Source organism: Lathyrus oleraceus, chromosome 5 (genome assembly GCF_024323335.1).
Source record: "Lathyrus oleraceus cultivar Zhongwan6 chromosome 5, CAAS_Psat_ZW6_1.0, whole genome shotgun sequence".
NCBI lineage: Eukaryota > Viridiplantae > Streptophyta > Magnoliopsida > Fabales > Fabaceae > Lathyrus > Lathyrus oleraceus.
In genome coordinates, this window is record NC_066583.1 from 408,496,743 (window position 1) to 408,503,949 (window position 7,207).

Genomic DNA, 7,207 nt, shown 5'->3' on the forward strand with positions numbered 1-7,207 from the left:
TAGGAATCTACTGGCATAGTAAATTGCATGTAATTTCTTGTCTTTTCTTTTCCCTAGAACAGCACCAACAGCGTAATCGCTAGCATCGGACATGATTTCGAAAGGTTGGTTCCAATATGGAGGTTGCATAATAGCTGTAGAAATCAGTGCTTGTTTTAAAAGGTTGAATGCTTAAATACATTTTTCGTCGAAAATAAACTCGACATCTTTCATTAGAAGGCTAGTCAGAGGTTTGGTTATTTTAGATAAGTATTTAATAAAGCATCGATAGAAACCGGCGTGTCCAAGAAAGCTTCGGACTTCCCTAATGGTCTTAGGTGGTTTGAGGTTTTCTATAACCTCTATTTTGGATTTATCAACCTCAATGCCTTTTTTAGAGACTATGTGTCCTAATACTATTCTTTCTATAACCATAAAGTGACCATTTTCCCAGTTTAGCACAAGGTTTGCTTCCACGCATCTTTCTAGAATTTTCTTAAGGTTAGCTAGACAGATTTCAAAACTGAATCCGCATATCGAGAAATCATCCATAAAAACTTCCATAATCTTATCGAGGAAATCTGCGAAGATTGACATCATACAGCATTGGAAGGTAGTTAGGGAATTGCAAAGTCCGAATGGCATTCGCCTATAGGAAAAAGTTTCGTAAGGGCATGTAAAGGTTGTTTTCTCTTGGTCTTTTGGGTGAATAGGAATTTGGAAAAATCCCGAGTATCCATCTAAATAGCAAAAGTAAGAGCGTCTAGCTAGACGCTCAAGCATTTGATCTATGAATGGGAGAGGGAAATGATCTTTCCTAGTTACCTTATTTAGTTTTCTATAATCGATGCACATACGCCAACCGTTTTCCACACGCTTAGCTACATGCTCACCTTTATCTTTTTCCACAACTGTGACACCTCCTTTTTTAGGTACCACATGTACAGGGCTCACCCACTTACTATATGAAATTTGATAAATTATACCAGCCTCTAGTAGTTTTAGTACATCTTTCTTAACCGCATTGCTCATTATAGGGTTTAGCCTTCGTTGATGTTCTTTGAAAGGTTTAGAATCTTCCTCTAGCAAGATCTTGTGCATGCACACGGATGGGCTTATCCCTTTGAGATCAGATATGTTATATCCTAAAGCTGAGGGATACTTTCGCAACATATCTAAAAGTTGATTCGTTTCATATTCATTTAAGGTGGCGCTCACTATAATGGGGCGATTTAGTTCTTCATCCAAAATCTCGTATCTTAGATTCTTGGGTAGTTCCTTAAGTTCTATAGATGTTTTTTTAGGACATGGCATATGGTTTGGGGTAAGTGCAAAGCATTCATAAAGGTTGTCATCCATGTAAGGCTCCATTCCAAATTTGTCGTCTTCTCTTCTGGGAGTCGAGGGAAATTTCATTGTCTCGGGAAGTCCTTCTTGATCTAGCTCCCTTATGCATTCATCAATGATATTGATGGCATAACATGGGTCTTCTATGACTGGTGCCATTAGGAATTTGGAAAGTATAAATTCTATCTTTTCATCACCTACTTCAAAGGTTAATTTTCCTCTTTTAACATCTATTATGGCTCCTGCTATGGATAAGAAAGGTCTACCAAGGAGGATTGGGATTTCGTCGTCTTCTTTAATGTCCATTACCACGAAATCTATTGGGATATAAAGTTGGCCGATTCTAACTGGGATGTCTTCTAATATGCCTATTGGATATTTTACAGATCTATCGGATAATTGAAGAGACATCTTAGTCGGTTGTAATTCTCCTAGGTTTAACCTTTTACAAACCGCTAAAGGCATTAAGCTTACGCTTGCTCCCAAGTTTAGGAACACTTTGTCTATAACATGATTCCCTAAAATACAAGGTATGGAAAAGCTTCCTGGATCTTTCTCCTTCTTAGCAAGTTTATTCTCAGCAATGGAGTTGCACTATAAAGGTTTGGGATCATCAACCCTACGTTTGTTGGTTAAGATCTTTTTAAGGAATTTAGCATAAGATGGTATATGGGTGATGGCTTCGGTGAATGGGATTTCTACGTGGAGTTTCTCGATCACCTTTATAAACTTTTTATATTGGTTATCAATTTTGGTCTGTTTAAGTCTTTGCGGGTATGGAATTGGTGGTTTATAAGGAGAGGGGGGAACATAAACTTTTTCTTTATCTTCTCCCTTATCTTTTTCTTCTTGTTCTTTTTGTCTCTCTAGTTCCTCTAATTCATCTGTAGACATAACGTTTTTCTTAGAAGCCTCTGGTTCACTCAAGGCTGGTTTTATAGGTTCGTCATAAGTGGTCCCACTTTGTAGGGTAACAACGTTAGCTTTCCCTCGGGGGTTTGGTTGAGGTTGTCCAGGAAATTTCCCTCTAGGTGTGGCCTGGGGGGCTTGTTGTTGTGCTATTTGTGAGATCTGGGTTTCAAGCATCTTATTATGAGTGATTATCGAATCAACATTAGTTCCTAATTGTTTGATCAGTTCATTTATATGAATATCTTGGTTTAGGAACTCTTTATTTTGCTGAGTTTGGGCCGAAATTAAGTTCTCCATGATTTTCTTAAGGTTTGGCTTTTGAGGAATGGCCTGCATAGGTTGGATTGGTTTTTGATCTTGAAAACCTGGTGGTCTTTGAGGTGTAGAGCTTTGAATAGGGTTATTGTTTTTATAAGAGAAGTTTGGGTGATTCCTCCATACAAGGTTGTAAGTCTTCGAAAACGGGTTTCCTTGGGCATAATTGACTTGGTCTGAGTTTGATTCAGTTAACAGGTTGCATTCTGGTGTAAGATGTCCTTTGGTTCCACAGATTTTACAATCTACAGGTACTGTAGCCGTAGGATTTGCAGACATGTGTTCAACCTTCAGGGCTAAAGCATCCATTTTAGCTTTCATCATGTCCATACAATTTACCTCATGCATTCCTCCTTTGGTCTCCCTTTTCTCCACTGATGCTCGTTCTGACTCCCATTGGTAGTGGTTTTGTGCCATATCTTTGATGAGAGCACAAGCGTCGGGGTAAGGTTTATTCATCAGAGCACCACCGGCGGCAACATCGATGGACATCTTTGTGTTGTAGTGATGTTCATTATAGAAGGTGTGAATAATCATCCATTGTTCTAGGCCATGGTGTGGACAAGCTCTTAGCAGTTCTTTATATCTTTCCCAAGCTTCAAAAAGTGATTCACCCTGATTTTGAGTGAATCTGGTTTCGAAGGACAACGGTCTTACTCGGGGGAAAATATCTTGCAAGGAACACTCTCCTAAGGTCTTCCCAAGTAGTTATCGAGTTATCCGGAAGGGAATCTAACCAAGATCATGCTCTATCTCTTAGGGAAAACGGGAATAGTCTTAGACAAATTGCCTCAGGAGAAGCACCGTTGGTCTTGAAAGTATCAGCTAATTGGATAAAAACTTTTAAATGCTGATTTGGGTTCTCTATAGCGAGACCCGCGAATTGGTTTTGTCGCACTAGTTGTAATAAAGAGGGTTTTAATTCGAAATTATTAGCAAGAATATTCGGGTTTACTATACTAGAATTGGGTTCTTTGTTAGAAGGTTGGGCAAATTCCTTAAGTGGTCTTCGGTTTTGATCTTCGGCCATTGCTCTCCTAATTCTTTGGAGCAAACAACGTGCGCGAGAGTATCGCTCTGGTTCTTCTATTGATTCCTCTAAACTTCCGGTACTGCGAGTTTTTCGCATTTATCAACTAACAGGGCCTTAGTCTAGACAGTGTAACAAAGTGGTACAAAAATTTAACGTAATTGGTCCCCGGCAACGACGCCAAAAACTTGATGGTGTGTAATTTGCTATCCGCAAGTATACGGAACACGTCAAAGTAATATAAAAAATTATCGTTCCTACAGAGACCAAATTGTCAATCTATCGATTTCTATTGTTACCGTGTTTATCTCAGGTAAATCAAATAAGTAGGTTCAAGTACACAGAAAAGGAAATAATGGAGTAAATAAATTCAGATAAAAATGCAGGTTCGGATGTAATTCACATTAGTTAGGAAATACTCCAATTATTTCTAAATAGAATTACTTATGGGGTGATATTTTCTACTCTGAAAAGAATCAATTCAACAGGAATTGTCGCTTTCGCGTATTCAGAACCGAGTTTACTCTCTAATTAATGTCCTTCATTGTCACTTATGAAGGGTGCTTGTTGCGTTAAAGTAGTAAACTTATTTTTAAGAAATTAAATTCTTGACTTAGTTAAAAAGTGATTTTGATTTGGAAGGTTTACCTTAAAAGGGATCCATGGCTTTCGCTCAAGGATCCAAATTTTAAACCTACTAACGCGTCCAAAAATAGTTTCAAAATCGATTTCTAATAGTGTTGAAAATTCCTAATCAATCGGACAGAGTGCTTTCGCTATTTTTGCCCAGTTAAAACTAACCAAGTTTATATTTAAGAGTTGGATGCTTTCGATCTTATCCAACTATATCTCGACTCTACTTTCGTAGTTACCGATCAAAATAAGTACTGAAAACTTGTGTTAAAATCAAAACAACCCCTAAAGCATTCCTATAGATACAAATTATAGAGTATCATCTTAACGACGATCCTTACATCGTAACCTTTAAAGATTTAGCCAGACATGGAAATAGAAATCAACATAGCAGAATTAATCATGTTTAAAAGAACAAGTAAATAAAATTTGCAAGTTAATAAACAAGTAGGTAAAAGTAGGACATATAAGTAAATAAAGTAAAGCATGCAAGATAAATAAAACGTAAATGCGAATGACTTGAATAAGAAACTTGCTCCAAATTAGAGACTTTAATATGGTACACTTGAAAGTAAACTTGACTGGAAAGTAAAAAATGGAAAGCAAAATGGCGGCAAGATTATTTGTATAGTGCTCCAACATAACTACAACTCAAGTGTGACAACCCCCTGATGTGATGGATTATCGCTTTTACAATGGTGAACTTTAGGCTTAGTTTTGTAACCTAAGTTGGATATCTATTCGTGAAGTGAAAATGCCTATTTATAGAGATTATGAGAAGCTAAGAAAGGACAAAGCTGCCCGCCAACTACCCTCAGTGGGATCGTGCCAACAAAGGTGGCGTCCGCTGTCCCCCACCATGGCGCCCGCCATGTGTACAATACAAAATGATCATGGTGTAAGACCCTAATTTTGACCCTAAAATCCCTCATGGCATCATGTTATTACACAAGTGCATTGCCTCAAGGATCATAGAATGTTTGGCTCCTTAACCCTAGGGTTGGGACTTGTTTGAGTGTTTTGAGACCACTGTTAGATGCCCAAAAGTGCTTATTTGAGCTATCAAATGTGGGCATCTTTCACTCCTTTTTGTTGCTAAAGTGTTCGAAACCGCCTTTGTTTTAGATGAATTGCAATACAATGTTAAACGATCTTGGTACCTTTAATTTGTGCGTTATTGTGCAGGAATTAGGCATGAACTAATAGAAAATGAAGGCACAAGGAAGTTGGCAAAGGAACCAAGAAGAGAATGCATTCATCAGCTTGCTCGCTAGGCGAGGGCTGTGGCGAAGGGCTCGCTAGGCGAGCACCTAGCGAACTACCAGCGAACATCCTCAGAATTTTACAGTAGCAAATGTCAACAAACTCTCTAGGCGAGCAGCCAGCGAAGGTGGTAGCGTACACGCCCAGACTTGGTCAAAAGAGCAGCCATCACTTACTCGCTAGGCGAGCCACTAGCGAGCTCCCAGCGAGCAATTCCAGTAGCAAAACCACCTAAGCTCGCTGGAGCGAAGGTGGAAGCGTAGGCTTCGCCTAGCGAAGGTTTTCTTCGCTTAGCGAACATGTGAAATCTGGCCAAAGATATTTCTCTGGGCGCAGGTGCCTCTGGTGCCTCATTTTAGGGCTCGCTAGGCGAACCATTCTGCTCGCCTAGCGAGCATGACAGCTCAGACAACAGTAGTATAAGTAGCAGGGGCTACTTTTTGGAACCATACTTCCATACTTTGTACTTTTACTTAGCATTTTCTTAGATATTTTCCAGCATTGCTCTAGAGATATTTTGTAACCTAGAAACCCATTTTTCTTCATCTCTTAACATTATTCTACAAAAAGAAGGTGGATTCCCATCCAATCTCGATTCTTCGACATGGATGTTGATCAACCTTCAACCGAGACTTATTGTGCAAGCCACCATGAAAATGAGTGGCTAAGTTCTTCATTTTGACAAGGTTAGATGTAGATGATCATAAGCTTTGTGTGTAAATGGGATGATCTTCATTTAGAAAATCTTTAATGATAAATATATGGTGAAAACTTTGTTTTATTGAAAACTCTTTGTGTTGGTTTATGATCGAGAGATGTTTACCAACTCTTTACCTAGGTTTTCATCCAATCTTGTTTGTTAGCTAGAGATAGTAATGAATGGTTTTGTTCACCATAAAGTTGAACCAAAAAGTTATCATTTCGATAGATTGTGTTAGAGATAAACAATGGATCAAAATGGGAAAACCCACAATGTGTGTTAGAGATAAACACATTGGGAGGACTTTGTGAAATAATTTATCATCTAAAGGAGTTTATGAGTCTTGTTGATCGAACATATACATGCAAAGTGATCGTCGAACCCTAACTTTGACAATATTTCTCAAATAGAAAAAAACCAAAACTTTTACCGTATTTTCTTACTCTTTTATGCAAGATACCGTGACTAAAACCAAAACCCCCCTTGTTACTACGAGTTAAGAATTAAAACAACCGTCGAACGGCGGTGATATCTCACAATCTCTGTGGAGACGATAACAAAAACCCGACATACCAAACCACATACTCAACAAAATGGCGCCGTTGCCGGGGATTGTGAGTTGATATTGCGAGCATCGCAATAGTTGCTTAATTTTTAACTTTTGAATTTTTGACTTGTACTTGTAATTTGTTTGGTTTAGTGTGCAGCTTTCGTTTTATGCGAGGGCAGGTTCCTGAGAACGAACTTCTTTTTGATCCTGAGATCGAAAGAACCGCTAGGAGACTGAATAGCAGAACGAGAAGAAGGAGGCAACAAGCTAGACAACGACAAGAACAAGGAGAAAGTTCTTCTACAACACATCCACCACCTTTCATACCTATCATGGATCAACCACCACAACCACCGCCCATGTCCACACCTTGTGTCAACAGTCCAAGGAATACTGCTCAGTTTTCCAACCACACGGGAAGGCAAGCCGAGATGAAAACGAGAACTCTTAACCTACTATATGGAAGTCCATTCACCGG